Source organism: Canis lupus, chromosome 17, assembly GCF_011100685.1.
Source record: "Canis lupus familiaris isolate Mischka breed German Shepherd chromosome 17, alternate assembly UU_Cfam_GSD_1.0, whole genome shotgun sequence".
Classification (NCBI taxonomy): domain Eukaryota; kingdom Metazoa; phylum Chordata; class Mammalia; order Carnivora; family Canidae; genus Canis; species Canis lupus.
Window position 1 is genome coordinate 14982847 of NC_049238.1, and position 20200 is coordinate 15003046.

Here is a 20200-nt window from a genome sequence, read left to right on the forward strand (position 1 = left end):
GTCAAACCATAAGAAAAGTATCCATAGTATAGGAAGGAAAATACAGTGCAACTTCTGAGCAAGAGGTCTCAACTTTCCCAAAGAGCCCATGCTCGTAAAGCTTTGGGGTAAAGCCAGTGTGTGCACCCCACAGACTCGGGGACCCCTCCAGCTGCCACAGTGTTATTCAGACAGCATGAGGCCACAGAGGCCCACACAGAAGAGTAACTTCTCCATTCCACAGAGTCAGTAAGTGGCTGAGCCAGACCAGAGCCCAGCTTCTTGTATGTTCTGGGCCAACACATGAGGTAACTTCACCAACCCCGTTTCTTATGACCTTAGGTTTCCCTAGGAAGGCCAGGTCATGCGCCACAGGGCACCTGCAGGCAGATGTCCCAGCCAGTCTCCAGCCTGGACCTGACCCTCAGCAAGTCCTGCCGCTCATACTCTTCTCATCTGTAAATGGGGAATGTGTTCATTTCCTAGGGCTGCTGTGACAAAATACCACAAGCATGGTGGCCTAAAACAGCAGAGGTTTATTTGGTCACAGTTCTGGCAGCCAGAAATTTGAAATCAAGGTGTTGGGAGGGCCACAGTCCCTCTGGAGGCTCTAGGACAGAATCCTTCCTGGCTGCCTCTAGCTTCTGGTGGCTTCTGACGCTCCTTGGCTGGTGGCCACATCATTCCATGTTCTGCCTCTGACTTCACATGGCCTCTTTTCTCCAGCTCAAATCTTCCTCTGCTTTTCTCTTAAGATACACTTGTCATGGGATTTAGGGTCCACCCAAGTAATCCAGGGTGATCTCCTCATCTCAAGATTCTCACCTTCGTTACCTCTGCAAAGATTCTTCTTCCAACTAAGGTCACATTCACAGATTCTGGGCATGAGGTCATGGACATATGTTCTGGGGAGCTGCCTGGACCAAGTGAACTCCAGACTTCAGCTCTAGAAGTCTCTGACACAAAATACCAAAGGGCAGCTATTTCTACTACATAAAGAGTGCATCCAAGTAGGGAGGAATATCAACATCCCAAGAGGTAAATGGACGATTTTAACATACAATTGGAAGATGCTCCAATGAGTAAACAGACACACACAGATGTTCTGCTCTCTTAATGTTGGAAAGATGCAAATGAAGATGAGCCTTAGATTTGATTGGTCTAAGAAAACTCAAACCCAGTGCTCCCAAGGATGTGAGGAACCTGGCACTCAATACACAGACCCTCCATTTCTTCCGAGGGACTGGATCACTGTAGGCACTTATTAAATGGAATTGCTCAGGGAAACAAAAGCAATGATGAACTACTGGGACTTCATCAAGATAAAAAGCTTCTGCCCAGCAAAGGAAACAGTCAACAAAATCAAAAGGGAACCTTCAGAATGGGAGAAGGGCTAGTGATATGCAAATGACATATCAGATAAAGGGCTAATATCCAAGATCTATAAAGAACTTATCAAACTCAACACCCAAAAAACAAACAATCAGTCAAGAAATGAGCAGAAGGTATGAGCAGATATTGCTCCAAAGACCTACACATGGCCAGAGAGCACATGAAAAAATGCTCCACCTCACTTGTCATCAGGGAAATACAAATCAAAACCACAATGAAATACTTTACCTCAGTCAGAATGGCTAAAATTAGCAAGACAGGAAACAACAGGATGTGGAGAAAGAGGAACCCTCTTGCACTGTTGATGGGAATGCAAGCTGGTGCAGCCACCTGGAAAACAGTATGGAGGTTCCTCAAGAAGTTAAAATAGAGCTACCCTATGACCCAGCAATTGCACTACTGGGGATTTACACCAAAGACACAGATGTAGTGGAACAATGGGACACCTGCACCCCAATGTTTATAGCAGCAATGTCCACAATAGCCAAACTGAGGAAGGAGCCACAATGTCCTTTGACAGATAAATGGATAGAGAAGATGTGGTCTATATATACAATGGAGTATTACCCAGCCATCAGAAAGGATGAGTACCCACCATTTACATCAACGTGGATAGAACTGGAGGGTATTATGCTAAGTGAAATAAGTCAATTGGAGAAAGATAATTATCACATGGTCTCACTCATATGTGGAATATAAAATGTAGTGAAAGGGACCATAGTGAAAGGAGGGAAACTTTGTGCGGAAAAATTAGAGAGGAAGATAAACCATGAGAGAATCCTAACTCTGGGAAACAAATGAAGGGTTGCAGAAGGGGAGGTGGGGCGGGGGGGGTAACTGAGTGACAAGCATTGAGGAGGGCACGTGATACGATGAGCACTGGGTGTTTTACTGTATGTAGGCAAATTGAATTTATTTTTTTTAAGATTTTTTTTTATTTATTCATGAGACACAGAGAGAGAGAGAGAGAGAGAGAGAGAGAGAGAGAGAAGGCACAGACATAGGCAGAGGGAGAAGCAGGCTCCGTGCAGGGAGCCTGACGTGGGACTCGATCCCAGGTCTCCAGGATCAGGCCCTGGACCCAAGGCGGCGCTAAACCGCTGAGCCACCCGGGCTGCCCGGCAAATTGAATTTAAAATAAATAAACATAATTGCTCATGGGTGTGTAAATTAGCAAAAGTATTGGAAGGGAGAGCAGAATGAGACAACATATTCCAAGAATCTCGAAAATAAATAATTGGCTTAAAATTTCACTATTGTGAATTCATCTTAAGGAAAGCATCCTTACAAACAAATGTTTATCTCAGCATTATTTATAACATTGAAACACTGCAAACTCCACACATTCAAGAGGAGGGGAACAGTTTTGCACACTCTGTAGCCATGAAAGCAATGTTAAAACCAGGAAAACAGATAAGGCTGAGTAAATAAATCAAGATCACTGTGGAGGAGGAAGGGGAGGCTTTTGGAATGCAAGCATTGTTTTGTTGTGGGTAATCAAGAACATGATATGTTTGCTTTATAATTGTCTTAAACTGTGCGTTTATTTCAAGCATTTTAATACTTATGTCATGTTTTACAATGGATGGATGGATGGATGGACGGATGATGTGTGTGTGTGTGTGTGTGTGTGTGTGTGTATGAGAGAGAGAGAGAGAGGGTTTTTTTTCTTTTTAAAAGGTAGATTAAAAAAATAAAATAAAATAAATTAAAATAAAAAATAAAAGGTAGATCCATGAACTATTAGGACACCAACTGCCCCAGAAGCATGAACAGTCCCATCTAGGGCAGAGCCTCAAAACACTCCCAGAACCATTACAAGACTCACTGCAGTGCTTCCTCCCCTCACTTCCATAAAGTGCATGGCCCTTGACACACACGATCCTGATGAGGATGAACGGAAGCAAATCCCTAGGTCTTAGGTCCCTATAGGTAAAAATGGACTGACCGCCCTGTCTCTGTCTCTGCCTTCCCATAGGTGCCCCCTGTGCAAAGCCAAACACGGGGAGCCAGAGGGTCCATCCTGCACCTCAAGGGTCGTGAGCTGGGGAGTCACAAGCAGAGCAGCATTCAACAGGAATGCTGCCTTCAAGCTGCCAAGCAGCAATAGCTCCACACAGCCCACCAGCTCACCTGGAGCTGACCCCCCACGGGTGGGCCAGCCTCCCACCTGGGTGGCCTGGCCAGCCCTGCTCAAGTCACTATGCTCTCAGGACAAGTGCCCTTCTAAGCCCTCTGCCCCCTGTTCCACTGCTCCAGGCTCACCTTTCTGCTCCTGTTCTCACCAGGGTTTCAGCTGGAGGGCACCCAAGCCAGCCCCTTACTGCCCCCAGGTCCATTAAGGATTGGATGAAAGTGCCCTGAGGAGTTCCCACAAGGGTATCAGGGAGGATACCCTCTCCCAGGGTCTTCCTAGGCTTCCTGGGGAGCAGCTGCATGGCGAGGATGCATGCATGCATATGCATCTTCTGTATGCATCTACCCCAAGCTTTCTGGAAAGCAAAACCTTGCACCTAGAACTTGTGGGTGAGAGGGGAAGGGCTCTTGTGGGTCCTTACAGCCCGGTGTCCCCAGAGCAGCCTCCATCCCACCAGACTTCTCCACTCCCTAACCAACTGAGCCAGACTGGCATGGCCAGGGGGAGGTGAGATGGTGAGTCAAGGGGCCTTCCACCACAACCCACCTTCCAGCTGGGCAGCGCCTGCCTTTCCAGCCATCCGCCCACCCACCCATCCAGGAGGAAGCCCTAGTCTGCTCCCTAGGATCAGCCTGGAACGTTGCCCTAAGTAGGGGCACTGAAGGGTGCCACATTCCCCCGGGCTGGAACGTCACCCCACTTTTTCCACTTCGGGCTGCTATTCACTAGATGCCCACCCATCCTCCCACTGTGGCTGTGGCTGTGTGCTGTCTGAACACATCAGGGGAAACCCCGTGTTCCTGGCCTCTGTGCCGGGGCTCTCATTCAACTGCCCCGAGAAACAGGAGCCCGAGGCCCAAACTCAACAGCCAAGGCAAGTCCCAAATACCAACATAGAAGAACACCCAGGCCCTGCCCAAGGCGCTGAGGATGTTTTGGAGTTGTCAGTAGTCCTTAAACAGAGCAAGTGAGATTAGAAATTAGATCTTATTTTTAGGTAATCTCTATGACCAGTGTAGGGCTCCAACTCATGACCCCGAGATCAAGAGTTAAATGCTCCACCAACTGAGCCACTCAGGAGCCCCATAATTAGATCTTTAAATCCTGCACCTGTTCTTCTCTACCTGCTCTGTTCTATCGCACTCCTCCTTCCCTGCACACCTCCACCTGCCTATCTACTAACAAGAGACTAGGATCTCAGTCCCACCAAGATGTGTGGGACTCGATCGGACCTCTCTACTCAACTCTTGCCAAGTCTTCCCTGAGACTTAGGGGCTTTCTTGCATTTCTTGCAGGTTGACAGAGGATTCCCTCAGTGTGAACATAAAGATGTCTGGATTTGTAGAACCTGCAGAAGAAACCACGTACAGCTCTACCGTGTTCAGTTCCTACTTTACATGGGCCCCAAGGGAGAGTCTCCAAGAAAAGAACTACATGGAGATGAGCAGAGCCTGAGTCGGGTACAGGAAGTATGAGGAACACCAGCCAGAATGCCAGGTCTCCAGGCACTGAAATTACTTGATTCATTCTATATTTACACGGAACAGAGACCCATGGTGGTTAGGCCTTATCAGCCGTGAACTAGACTCTTTCCTGGAAGGAACGGTTGATTACATTAGAAGGAGAAAAGATCATTTAAAGTGAAGGATCACGAGCCTGGAGGTAGGTAGGCTCTAAGCAATCTCTACCCACCAGGTAGCTTCCTACTGTTGCCTTGGGCACAACAGCCGTGTCAGAGCTGCTGTCCCAACCAGGCCCTCCTCCCTTAGGATGTCTCAGGAGATCCTAGGTCCCAACTGAAAAGGTCATTCCCATGAATGAACTGTCATGTTGGGCAGATTTCCTGCGCTGGAAGATGTCAAGGGGCCAGTACAGGCAGGTGTTGGGCCAGGTCTGGGGAATGTGAGTGAACCGCAGAGGCCCTGCAGGGGGGGAGGGGGTGGTGGACCCAGAAAGGAGGCTAAGAGGCACATGACTGTGGGCAAAGGAGGCTCATGAGGTACAGAGATCCGGAAGCCTCTCTGAGCTTCGCAGGGTGGGTACTGCCTGGGAAGAGATGGAAATGACACACTACCGAGATAACAAGCTCTACTTGGGGACAGGTGTCCATGAAGAGCTATGTGCCCATGGCCTCTGAAGCTCAGGACCCTGAGCAGTGGATGCCAGAGCACAGGCTGGGCTGCGCTCCCAGTGTGAGGACTGAGGACTGGCCTGGCAATCCCTGCCCAGCCTGTTTCAACCTGCCTTCCTCTTTCCTACACAATGTATGGATGGCCCCACTCCAGAGGGCAGGTTCAAAACCCAGCTGTAAACTACACCACAGTTCAGCTTTCGCTGTGCTCTTCCGGGATTCTGGGGAGGAGAGCCACACCTACACCACCTTGCCCACCTGGGACCTCCAGCTTTTCTCCCTACCCCATGTTGGCATTTCAGAACTCAGGGCTGAGCATGGATCTCTCCCAGATGTGACTTGAGAGGATCTTCCATTGCCACTTGGCCACTTCCAGCTCTGCTACAGATTCCCCACAAGATAAATCCTTTGGGTTAAAACCAAACCCTAACCCTTAAGGGCCTTCTTACTAGCATTCAGGGGAGAAGCAAAAAGACCAAAGAGCCTGATGACAAATGAATATTTAGCACTTCAGCCTTGGTGGGCCACGGCTAGATAATGAACCACGAGAATCTGACCCCAACCTGAGTGCCATGTACCCATTCTGCACATTCCACAGAACTACCCACCCTACTGGCATCTGCAACCGTGCAACTCTGTGCATGGCGGTCCCAGTGACCGGTTCATTCTGCCGTTGGGAGCTCTGCATGGGACACCAGGGCCTGAGCCCTGGGCTGGGACCCCCTGGTCGAGTCCTCCTAAGAAATAACTCCACCCATCTGCTGTTGACAGTACCAGTCTTTTCCCCAGGGGCACCATGAGGTAAGTTTCGAAAGCAGTTGAGCTGGTAGGACAAGGAGGGCCTGGGGCCATCAATCAAAAAGGGATATGTTGGCATGTCAGACACAAGGCAGTGGCCAGAATCGGAAGCTTGCAACCAAGCAGCAGAGTTCAGGCTTGGGCCATCTCTATCTGGGTGCCCCCTGTGTCTCTAAGACAAGCCTAGCACAGTGTTCATGAGGAATGGCCTGTTTTCATGTGTGGCATGCCATTCTAACCCCTAGAACTAGAAGTGGCTTCCAGATCCCAGGCCCCCTCAAGCAAGCAGGCAAGCAGGTGCCAGGCCTGATAGGTGTAAATTGTCAAATCTGCCTCTCATGGTAAGTACTGCTGGGCCTCACCTTCTGGCAAGGGAGCTGAACCCAGCTGCAGGAAGGGTCCCAGGATCTTTTCCTCCAGAGGATGCATGCCCAATTTGAGGTGGCTCTGAAGAAAGTGGATACACTAGAGATCTAGAAGCCTTCTCCATGAAATATGTCCATCCTCTTCAGACCTCATTGGCCAGTAGATACGCCTCTGGCTCTCCACTCATGTGGCCTCTTGCTTGGTGTTTCAAGAGGCCTCCTTGGTCTCCAACACCCTTGCATCCTGTTAGACCTTTGGTCTCTGCCCTGCCTCATTCCATCTTCCAATTCTGTCTTCAGACCCACTACCAGCTCTCCTTCAAAGACACAGCGTCTACTTCCATCCTGAGTGAAGAAGGCTTTGAGCATCTGCCTTGGTGGAATCCACTTCCAGACTAGCTGATCTCTCCACCCCACTGGGGAAGATGAACTAGACTGTCACAGCTCAAATCCACTTCGTATCACTTCCACACTTCCTTCATAAAAACTACCCCTGTCTCTTCCTAGGTGAATCCTCAGGCTTCAGAGTCCATTTCAAATTCTGCCAATTATATAAAATTTTTCTCTTCCCTCCCTCATCCCCAACTCCTTTTCTTTTGAACTCTCATGATCACAAAGTCACAACCATATTCTACCTTGGTTGGTTATTTATCCTTAATTTTTCATCCTTATTTTCCTTTCCATATGGATTTCCTTGAAGATAGGGCCATGATCTTTGCCTCTGGTAGTATTCAGGCTTGGAATTCAACTCCTAAAATGTATGTGAGAGTGAGTCAAGTGCCATATTTGTCACCACCTCCTTGAAGGCCTAAGGATACAACCTAAATCAGTGTGCATGAGGTCACCTGTGACAGGACCTCAAGCAGGGAGCCAATCCTATCACAGAGTAGCACAGAGGTTCAGTCCAGATTCAGACCACAAACCCCCAGATAAAGTGAGGGACAGGCCTTGGTCAGAGTATGCTTGGGAGCAGAAATGGCTGTGGGAACTGTGGTGATAGTCTATCATGGTTCCCTAGCACGAGGATGGCCACTGACCCTTCTATTGGCCTGAGCAAGGCCACACTGAACAGCCATACCTGCAAACCAAGAGAGTCTAGCAGAAACCAAGTGTTCCTCTACTATAATATCACCACTGTGGTTTCTCTGTGAGGGGAATTCTTGCCAGTTCTTAAAACAGCTTATGTGGTATTCCTTCTCAGAACCATATTCTCAATATACTCTAAAATCTTGGGCTATTTACTTTAAAGGTGACTATGGTGCATATGAAAATGAAGTCATCTATGAGAAGGAAGCCCTTGCTGTGAAAGGATGGCCAAGAATCACTAGAAACCCTGACTCCAGATGAGATGAGCACTCTCTGAAAGAAGGTTACATGTGTCCCTGAGCTTAGCCCCACAGTTATCCCCACCCCCATCTGAAGGGAATCCCACCTGATTAGGGAAGGGAACATTGAAGAAGACTTTGTAGAAGGAACTCAAAATGTCAGAATGCTTAGATTCCATGCTTAGTTTTCTTTTTCTTTTTGGGCTATTGTTTTACCTTTTTTCCTCCTCAGATACCTATTCATATTGGAGGTATAAGTAAATTGGAATAATATTGAGTGACCCTCTCCTTTAGAAGATTACCTAATCTTCTGTTGCTATAAACAAATTATGACATGACTAGATCATGATCCATCAAGAATATAGCCCACTCACCAATGGAAAAGACCAGAAGAATAAATCTCTGTAGTAGGCTGTCTGTACTGGGCTCAAACCCCAATTCTGTCATCTTTGTCATTCATTAGTTGAGACCTTGGTGAAGTCTCTAACCCTGTCCAGTCCACAGGTCCCCTTGTCCATGAAACAGAGTTACCTTGAGTCCTCTATCATTCTGCAATTCCACAAATCAAAGAACCTGCTCTTGATTCCACTCTTATCCTAGGCTAATGCCATTCTGCTAGGCTAATGCCAAGTTAAAGAAACACTAACCCGAGGGGCAGGCATGAGGACAGGCCAAGGAAGAAAGCTGTTCAGTCACCAGAAGATGGCTCAGTGGTGTTGCAGTCCCAGATCAGAGACTGAGGGAGAACTTCCCTTGAGCATTTCCACCCAGTTGCCCTAACCTTGACACTCTCATTCAGCAGAGCCCAGGAAGGGCCAAAGAGACCTGGAGATCTGGACAAGAGTAGCCAAAGGTAAGGGTATTCTGGAGGCAAGAAGGCAAAAAAAGAAAGTTCTCCATGAGTATACTAAATGCTTCCCTTCCTAAGATGAGTCCTTTGCCAAGTTCCACAATGAGGAAATGACACCATGAGTCAGCCATTGGAGTCAGTATTCTTTGAGGTGGAGCTGATGAGCTTTGTGGATACCACAGCAGAATTACCCCTGGACACATGTTGAGTGTCAGCGTCACCAGAATTTGACAGCAGCACCCAGTGGGACCCCATTGTAAAAGCCAAACAGACTCAGCTAAAAGCTGAAGGGGCAGACCCAGAAATCCAATCCTACTGGATATAATAGCTCGAGATTCTGTAAGGACATCTCATGTGTCAGAGCAAGACCGCTAAACTGGGGACCTAATCTCCCAGTGGATCTTAGCGTCACCTGAACCTACCAAAAAACTAATCCATTCCTTCTGGGCTGTTTCTCGGCCAAGATCTTCCCCTGACCTCCGAGCATCTCTCTCCAGCCCTGTGCAGGCCTCCTTGAGTGTAGGAAGGGGCCAGGGTGGACCGGAGGGAGATGCTGATGTACACAAGCTTTCTCCAAGTGCCTCACGCCTTGTCTCCAGATTTTCCTGTCAGCTGCAGAGAATAATAACCTGTTGGAGGTAGACTCTGACCCTATCTCCCAGAGTGAGAGAGTCCTGTACCCCTCACGGTTCAGGAGGCTGGTGGCGAAGCAGATAGCATCTGGACCCAAAGAGGGATGCTCTGGAAAAACCACAAAGCAAGAATTTAGGCTCCTAGGTATATGGACAGCTTGGTGACACTAAGAAAAGTCTCTGGGGAGCCCCAGGCCCTGGATACTTTCTAGGTTTGGGGGAAGAGATCTGGCTCATACATACTGCTTGGTGATTTGGCATCAACGTTCAGAGGTCAAATCCAACAGGCAGTAGGTAACAAGTAACTGGGTGTAAGCATTGGTGGGAGGAAGCCTGGCAGGAGTTGGACCTCTAGGGGATCTCCTGCTTGGACAATCATTACCCATGTGAACTGGACTAGACATTTCCCCCTTTTTAAGCTCACTACCTACTTTTGCAAAATGGGACCTTGAACCTCATTTAGGTTACTGAAGACTTTAGAAGTGTTGATAAAGCATCCAATATGTCAACTTCCTGTTAGGGAGTCTCCACTGTCCCCTACTTCTGTTCTTGCGTGTGTCTACAGTGCATGGCCCAAGTCTGGCCACACCTGAACCCTTTGGGGCATTGTCCAAGCCAGTGCTCTCCTGAGGGAAGAAGAAGAGGTGAGGGCAAAGCTCTTTCACGTTGTACAGTGGTGACACTGAGAAGTTCTGTCCATAGTCCTGCTCACAAATATCCCCACCTCTTCCCTCCATCCTCCCAGAAGAGTCCAACCTTCTGGGAGCTGCCTCGAGTCCCAACAAAACTCTGAACCCTTTCTGCAGAGCTGTCTGAACAGCACTTTGCATCAAGGCAACATCTGGGCAGACCCATATTGCTTTCTCAGCCCAACAAACTCTTGCTTGAAGGTGCCTTGCCTGCAGATCTTGGGTGAGTTATAAAGGCTCTTTGGCCAAACCACCTGGCTCTCACCCATTAAGCTTGTCTAGTGTCTGGCTATGCTAATTTTCAGGCATTTTATGAGATGTTTAACAAGTCTGGTCATCCTGCTAGAAGGAAGTCCTGGAAGAGAGTCCATATGAGTCCAAAATCTCAGTCTTCCAGCCTCAGTGACATCCCCCACCCAATGTCCACCCTGAACTCAGACCAGGAAAATGTACATCCAGCCCGGGTTCAGTGACTATGGGGGCAACGTGCCTGGTAGCCAGATGGTCAAGATCAGAGATGGAAACTTTAGACAGCATGTCATGTGAGCCCCTGAGACCCTGCCTTTTCCCTCATCACAGAGCAGCACTCAAAGGTCCTGGCTATGGTCCTGGCTGGCTACCCGCTTCCTCATCACAGCAGTGGCCACCATGCTGAAACCATTCAAGGTAGCCCATGAGTCGATCCATGAATGACAACTGATTTCATGTATGATGAACACACTTAACCAAGCATGTGGCCCGCAAAGCCCCGCAAGTGATGTGCTGTTTCGGAGATCCTGCCCGTTCCTTGAGCAAGGGACAGCACTCAATGTTCCACGGCAGAGGCCCTCCAAGCTTGTTGACTCAGCATTTGTTTTATAAAATGAGATGAGGGACCAGGACCGTGTTGTCTGCTTTCCTATGAGCAAAGAAGTATGGGGACAAGGGGAGTTACCACAGCCTAGAGCCCATTCATGGGGGAGAGAACTGCCCAGAGACAGGGCTCCCGAGGAGCATGAGCATTTGCAGGGGCTGCTTCAGCCTGCCCCCCACTTTTTCCGCAGGCTGCCTACCTGTGAAGGGCAACCGTGTCCTGCTTGTAAGCCCAGCTACCCCACTGCTCCACACAAGTATTTGCCAGGGGTGCCCATGTGACCGTCTTCACCATCCTCCCCTCCCACCCTGCCCCCGCAGGGTCAAGGTTTACCTCAATGCTGGGAGTCACAGCACATGGTCTAGCCTGGAGATGATCCTTGGCCCAGCTCTGGCTTCCCGCACATGTGATCTGATGCCTGAGCTGTGGGCCTGTTGTTGCTGGGGCCCCCGCTGGCTGGGTCCCACAGCAGTCTCTGAGGAGGGTGGTAAGAATGTCTCCCTGGGGCCCAGTTCCGGAGCTTGTCTTGCTTCCAGATGATGCTGTCATGGACTGAGCCCTCAGCTCGGCCCCCACTCTGCTTCCTGGCCCACGTAACTGTCTCAGGAGGGCAATGTTTCTCGCTATAAAAATGGGTGGTCCATCTTGTTAACTCAGCTGAGCGTCATGGGTTGGTTAGCCAAGGTGGGGTGGGTGGGGGGCCGCTCTTGGCCTTGGCCATAAAAGAGCCCTGGCTGCGGAAGTCCCTACTGGGGTTGTGACCCCTGCTGAGCCAGGAGGGTTTTAAGATGCTGGCATCTTCTCTCATGGAGGACCTCAGGCCCCCAGGTCATTATCAAGGTTCTAGAAACACCAAGGGCATTAAAGAAGAGGAAGGACACCATTTAAGTGCAGGCATTGGTTTACATAAAGGAGATTCTTAAAGGGGCCCTAAGAAGACAGGATTCACATGTAATCACGAACACTTGAAGCGCTTTAAAAAGCAAAAGGCCCTAAGGAGTGGGTGTAAACCAACTCAGAGAAGGAAGAATAGCTCTGAGGAGAGTGAGAAAGGCTTCAGCAAGGAAGTAGCAATCCAGAGCTTCTTGAAAGGGGAAGGGGTCTCTAAGCCTCAGGAGCACAAGGGGTAGGCCCCCCTGCCCATAGTGTGGGTGGTGGCTGTCACCCACGGCCACGGCAGCCACATGTTGGGAGGGAGAGGAGAGCCTTGCTCCCCATCTCCTGAGCCCTGCTGGCAGTGCCCTCCTTATACCCGCCCCCCCTCCTTACCTCATGCAGTGCCCCCCTGCCCCCTTGGCTCCCTGGCCACTCTCCTGAGCAGTGGGGGGCAGACCCCAGCTGCAGAGCTGGGCCACTTCCTCCTTCCCTCACTGTCCCCGGAGGAGCCCACGTTCAGCCTGCGCACTTCTCTGGTCTCTTCCCCACTGTGAGTCTCACCTGAGACCGCAGCCTGGCAGTGCAGTGTGGCCAGGTGCCGTGTCCTAGTTCCAAAGCTCTGCTGCTGGAAAACCATTCCGCTCTCTCTAAGCTAAATCCTCCACCCTGGTCCTTCTTCCATAGAAGGCCAACATCCCCTGTAAATATGTGGCCTGTCTGGCTCGAACCCCAATGCCACTGACTGGGCCCCTCCAGACCCCAGGGATGCTGGGCTGGGAAGAACTGGCAGGTGCGCAGCCCACTCCCACACCTCCCCCCTCCCCAGGCCGGCTCTGGTAGCTCATGCTTGGACCCCATGAAACTTGTATCCTTACAATAAAGTCCCTTTTGACTTGCACTGAAGCTGAGTAAGTTTTGAGTCTTGCACCTAAATTTGTCCCAAGGTGGAAAGAGCAGGGGGTTGGCTCCCCTGATGGCTGAGTCCCTTCTCTTCCTGTTTGTCAACCTCGTCATCTGTGCTAAAGTAGACCCGGCCAGACAGCACTCTCCTGTCTGACCAGCACTCCGCAGTAAAATGCAGTGTGGCGGGAGCCGGGCCGGGCAGCAGGCAGCCTGGGGCCGTGGACTCCATCACACCTCACCAAAGAGCCAGGGAGCTGGCGCAGTCAGCTGAGCAAAGCAGGCCTGACTCAGGCCCTGTGGGAGCCAGAGGGGCTCCCGGTGGAGACTGCCTGTCCCCCAGGGGGCAAAAAGAGGGAGGAGCTCGTTTTGCCCCAGACTGAGGGGGGTCCCAAGGTCACCGGACTTCCAGTCTCAAAACCAAGAAAGTCCTGGCCAAACCAGCTCAAGCTGGTCACCCCCAGCGGCAGCTCAGGTACAAGGAAAAGAAGAATCTGGGACTTTCTATGAACTCTGACTCCAGCCTAATTAAAGGCTAATTGAAGCCTAAGTTAAATCAGAACCCTTCCCAGGATGCCTGGGTGGCTCGGTGGTTGAGCGCCTCCCTTCAGCTCAGGGCCAGATCCCAGGGTCCTGGGATCGAGTCCCGCCTTGGGCTCCCCACGGGGTGCCTGCTTCTCCCTCTGCCTGTGTCTCTGTCTCTCATGAATAAATAAATAAAATCTTAAATAAAAAAATCAGGACTCTTCTTTTTTGGTAAAATAGAAATATTAGCAATGCAGAAGGGATATTATGAGAACACATGGGAGTTGACAGGCACTTGTCTTACTGGAAATTTCTCTAACTAGTCCTTGACCCTAATCCCAGGAGAGTTCCAGTTTCATGTGAATTTACCGTTCTCCTTTTCATGCTTGCAGATAAAATTATAACCCACATTTACACGGGTGGAAATACCATTGGGTTTTTTTTTTTTTAATTTTTATTTATTCATGATAGTCATCACAGAGAGAGAGAGACAGGCAGAGACACAGGCAGAGGGAGAAGCAGGCTCCATGCACCGGGAGCCCGACGTGGGACTCGATCCCGAGTCTCCAGGATCGCGCCCTGGGCCAAAGGCAGGCGCTAAACCGCTGCGCCACCCAGGGATCCCTACCATTGGGTTTATGTTCTCCTTTCTCCTCTACCCTTCTGAAGTTCTTCATTCCGGCTTCCTTTCCCCCACAACCCACCTGGGGCGTCCTCTCTACTCAGGGGTGTGATTCGGGTGCTTGTGCACATCATGCTTCTCTGCATCAGGTTTCTGGATCCTCACACAGTTCATCACAGGGTTGGGGCTGCGGGGCTCCCATTCTGGAGGATGGTAACTGACAGAGAATGGGATCTTGAGGCAGGTCTACATTTGGCATCAAGATTAGTGGAAACAAGTAGAAACTGAGGTGCTTCACTAAATAGAAGCCACTGTTATTTTTAGACTGTGAGCTCAGAAGAGCTCAAGGTCTGTTCTTAACGATCTGTATGACCTTTGCATCTGTTCATCTACCTATAAAATAAAGAGGTATTGGGGAGAGGGCGGAGGAGAGAAATAGCAGAGCACAAAGGATTTTTAGGACAGTGAAGACACTCTTTGTTGTATAATGATGGACATATATCTCACACATTTGTCCAAACCTACAGAATGTGCACTACAAAGAGTGAACCCAAAGTGAGCTCTAAACTTTGGGTGTCCTACATGGACACATCCATGGTTTATTGGTAAAAAAATAAAAACAAACAAAAAAACCCCACCATCCTGGTGAGTGATGTCAGTCATGAAGGAAGCTGTGCCTGTGTGGAAGACACAACGTATGTGTCCATCTCTGTACCTTCCTCCTTGACTTTGTTATAAACCTGGAATTCTACAAAAATAAAGCCTTTAAAATAAGCGAATGATACAATAAAGGAGATGACTTAAGTTCCTTCCAGTTCAAGTGTCATATGAGTCTGATTAAAATTATGTGGCCATTAAGCAATTCGAAAGGAATTATGTCTCGAAACGTGAAAGCTAGCAGACCGAGGAGGAAGAGCACTTGAGGCGAGGACAGTCTGCTTCCCGGGCCGGGACTGCTGGCTGTGGTAGGGACTGATGATGATGGAACGCAGCGGGGTTTTATGAGAGCCCGTGAGTAGGCAGCCTGAGCAGCCTATACATTCGTCATGTCTGAAAATCCTTCTCCCTGATACTGAATGCCAGCAGAGCTAACCACCGCTACTTGCCCAGACGAAGGACTTATTGATCCAGAAAAAGGAACGGTTAGCCAGCATTGCTTTATTGGCTCAACAGCAATGGCTTTTTCCAGGGAGGAAACCCCACATAAAACTATTGCAGACGGAATCCTGGATCGAGGCGTGATAACTCAGTGTTATCCGCTATGCCAAATTCCATGGTACCAATGTGATCTCCAATTTGAGAGAAGAAACATACCACCCACCCTCCCCGAAAAAACTCAAGTCCTGGAGAGACTCAGGAGGGCCAAGGGGAGTCTCTCAGCTTTTGTCCTTTCCTCCTGTTCCCTCCTCCACTACTCCAATAGAACAAATATAGAACAAATAGAATGGATGGTTGGGGGAGGATACACTGATCAGTCACCCCAAGTGCCAGGGAGACACATACAAATGCAGATCATGTCCTCAGGGTCCCCAGCTTGAGGTCAGAGGGATAAACACCCAGGAAATGAAGAGCATAAGTAGATGCTGAGCTGAATGATTTTGACAAGTGTTTCTGGAGTCTTCTGTGGGGGCCGGTGAAATACACTCTGAGATACAGACCCATCTGATGCCAACACTGCTGGTCTGCGGACCACATCCAGTGGTAAAACGTGCTCCATCTAGACCGTAACGAAAAACTGGAGAATGAGGACACAAGTCTGGGCTGATATTGGCAGGGAAGGGTTAATGGTAGTTGAAGCTTCAAGAAGGGCCAGGACTTGAATAAATGAGGGAAAGAGGATGTTCTGAGAGAGAACACTGGTGAGCAGAGACAGGAAGGTGGAAGGAGGATGACGAGGGTAGAGAGGACCACGCCACAGGCCATTGTCACATGCTGGCATCCGCCACGGACGCAGGCTTGGGCTCCATGTGCAAGTGCCTCACTCCCTTCGCCCGCCTCATCTCCTCCCCACGCAAGAGGTGGCTCCAGTTCCAATAAGTCTACTGGCAGCTGGCTTCATAATGGAAACGATGATTGTCCTGCAAGCCCCACTGACAGCTCCCAGTCCTGGCAGTGCAGCCAACTTGGATGGCGTCTCACCTGGCTTGCTGCAATGGCTTGTTGCTTGGCAGCCTGAGAGGACTCCCACTTTTCTTTTCAGTTTCGAGCCAGAGGAGCCTCTGGCCTCCAAGAGTTGAGTGTCTTGAAGGCACACGGGGTGGTTATGAATTGAGCAGACAGCCAGGGACAAACCGGTATGTTGTGCGGGGTGTTTGGTCCTGAGCCCCGCTCCTGATCTGGTCAGGAGGAAGGGAGATAAGGCCCCTTTGGAAATCTTTAGTTTGCAGGCTCATTCTGACCAGGTGTTTACTCCTCCTTCCGCAGGTGGCATTTGTGGGTGCAAGGACATGACGGCACACGTGTAAAACACCTGTCGTCTGGAAATTAAACTGATATTTACTAGGTGCTTAGATTCCCAGCGCTGCTGTGACAAAGCGCCACAAACTGGGGAGCTGGTAACAGCAGAAACGTGTTCTCTCCCAGTTCTGGAGACTCTGCAAGTCTGAAATCGAGGTGCCAGCAGGGCCATGCTCCCTCCAGAGGTGCTAGGACAGGAACTTTCGGGGCCCTCCTCCAGCCTCTGGTGGCCCTAGGTGGTCCTTGGCACGTGGCTGCAGGCCTGCAGTCTCTGCTTCCATATTCACATGGCTCTCTCCTGCGTCTGAATCCAAGTTTCCTTCTTCTGAAGACATCAGGCATAATGGATTAAGGGTCCGCCCCGCTCCAATATGATCTCACCTTAACTAGTTACATCGCAAGCACTCCCTTCCCAAATAGCATCCCGATTCTGAGATACTGATGGTTAAGACTTCCAACGTAAGGGGATCCCTGGGTGGCTCAGCAGTTGAGCGCGTGATCCTGGAGTCCCGGGATCGAGTCCTGAGTCGGGCTCCCGGCATGGAGCCTGCTTCTCCCTCCTCCTGTGTCTCTGCCTCTCTCTCTCTCTATCTATCTATCTACATAGATAAATAAATCTTTAAAAAAAGAAAAAGACTTCCAACGTATCTTTTGGGGGGACACAATTCAACTCGGAACAGGTACCTGTTACAAAGCTGTGTTAAAACATAAAGTCCCTGCTGAATTCACTTTGTCTTTTAGAGGACTTTCTTCCTCTAAACTAGAACAGTGAGCTGTTTAAATAAAAATAAACACAAGTACAAATCAGGCCCTTTTTCAAGATCAACTGAGAAATAAGGGATCAAACACTTGTCCACCCCACACCTGATAACCAGCAATGCATCTGTAAGACCTAAGCAGCAAGTTAAGGAGTAGATCTGATAAGGAATTCACTATCTACTCAACATAGTAGAGGCCCCTCTGTGTGCCCCCTCTGGAGGTGCTGATGATGGAGCAGCGAGCAAAGCAGCCCCAAATCCCCACCCTGGAGTAGCCTAAGCTCCAGGGGGACAAGACAGGAAGACACAAGGAATAAACACAGAGTATGGGTAGACAGAGGAAAAAGGAAAAAGTGAGATGACATGGGGGGGGGGGGGGGAGATGATGGGGGGGGATGGGGATTTGCATGTCTCAACAGGGTGCTCTGAAGACTGCCCCACCGTTAGGTGACAAAAGATCAAAGGCCTGAAGGAGGAGAGGGCAGGGGGTGGGGATGAGGGGCAGGGAGGGAGCCCCAAACACAAGCTTGAGATGCCCGACTGACTGAGGCGCTTTGGGAAAACTCTGCTGCTTGCTCTGATAGAGGAGCAGAGCCTGCCTGCCTGAGAGACCAGAGACCTGCAAATAAAAGGGGGGGGGGCAGGTTGAGGGGAGGGGTGCCTGCAGGCCTGTGCCGCTGCTGCTGGGGGGTCTGAGGCCGGGGGTCTGACCCCAGCAGCAGCAGAGAGCAGAGTGGGGAGCCCCCAAGAGCTCCAGCTCTGACAAGTGCAGGTTGCACTGTGACAATGCCCATCTTAAAAAGGGCACTCTAAGAAAGGGGAAATAGGTTTGAGTAGATGTGGTGCCAGAAGGACAGACTCAGAGGTTGTTGTTTTGTTTTTGTTTTTGTTTTTATGAGAAACAGAGATATAGGCATAAGGAGAAGCAGGCTCCCTGCAGGAAACCTGATTTGGGACTCAATCCCAGCACCCCAGGATCACGACCTGAGCCAAAGGCAGATGTTCAATCACTGAGCCACCCAGGTCATCCACTCAGAGGTATTCTTGGTACAAACTGGCCAAAATTGCCTAGCAGGCATAGATCCACAAAGGTGGTGAAAAGAACTAAAAACTAATGTTTTAAAGATGTGAGTGGTGGGAACAGGAAAGTGAGTGGTTTGACGCTTTGTTTCCAGCTGTTCTGGTTAAAGCAGTCACCTCTGGAGGGGAATGTGGAGGAGGAGGGGAGGGGGGATCTTAGTCTCCATTTAGCTTTTAATTTTTATTACCATATGCATTATTAATTTTATAACAAAAAACTGGCAAGCCTTCTTAATGTGGTTTTTTAAAATCATGGGTCCAAGCCGAACGAGGCAGATTTCTACATTTTTACATAGAGGAATGTCCAAGATAATCAATAATTTATTTTTTTTAAATTTTTATTTATGTATTCATGAAAGACACACAGAGAGAGAGGCAGAGACATAGGCGGAGGGAAAGCAGGCTCCCTGCAGGGAACCTGATGTAGGACTCGATTCCAGGACCCCGGGATCACAACCTGAGCCAAAGGCAGTTGTTCAACCACTGAGGCATCCAGGTGCCCGATAATTTAAATCACTGAATGATATGTATGCCATAATTCCGTGCATGTACATGCATACATGTGTCTGCTGTGTATTTGTACATGGAGAAAGATCTGGAAGGGATACAGTTTAACAGTGGTTCGGATGGGTGATGGGGGGAGTTCGTTTCTATAATACATCTCTGCGCTTTTGCCTACTTTTCAAAGGAGTACTTACATGGGTTGTAATTTGGTTAAAGCCTTCCTATACTTTACTTCAGTCAGAGGTCAATTAATCTTCTCATAATCCAAACAAGAATTATTGAAATTTCAAATAAACAAGCCGTAGAAACTTCCAGCTGCTTTTCTCCTAGTCTTGTGAGAAATACTTAAGAGACTATATAATGGTAAACTCTATTAAAGTTGGTTTTGTTTTATCTATAGAAATATCACATTAAGGAGGCACCTGCGTGGCTCAGCGGTTGAATGTCTGCCTTCAGCTCAGGTCTTAATCCTGGGAACCTGGGATCAAGCCCCACCTCCTCTGCCTGTGTCGTGTGTCTGCTTCTGTGTGTCTCTGCTTGTGTGTGTCTCTCATGAATAAATAATTTTTTTAATGACCACAGCTTTGTAGTACAACCTGAAATCTGGCATTGGGATACCCCAGATATGGTTTTCTTTTTTAAAATTCCCCTGGCTATTCGGGGTCTTTTCTGATTCCACACAAATCTTAAAATAATTTGTTCTAACTCTCTGAAGAAAGTCCATGGTATTTTGATAGGGATTGCATTAAACGTGTACATTGCCCTGGGAAACATTGACATTTTCACAATATTAATTCTGCCAATCCTCAGCATGGAATATTTTTCTATCTCTTTGTGTCTTCCTCAATTTCTTTCAGAAGTGTTCTATAGTTTTTAGGGTATAGATCCGTTACCTCTTTGGTTAGGTTTATTCCTAGGTATCTTATGCTTTTGGGTGCAATTGTAAATGGGATTGACTCCTTAATTTCGCTTTCTTCAGTCTCATTGTTAGTGTATAGAAATGCCACATAAAAGTATCAAATTATAAATTGTTTAAAACTAAGCATGACTCTTCTAACAGAATGAACACACGGCAAACAGAATGAACACACGGCAAATGTCTATTTAACTCATGGAAGAGAGAACCACCAGGACTGTTAAAGAACATTTGAGATATTGAGTATTTATAGTCAATGAAGAAAGAATTGGGAAATTAAGTCACTAGATTAGAATCGAAACTAGTTAATGTTCTCCAAGGTGATAAAAACCACGATCTTTGGGGTCATCATTTCTACCAGAAAGAAATCAGTTTGGTCTCCTCTGGACAAAAATCTGTAAATTACATGTA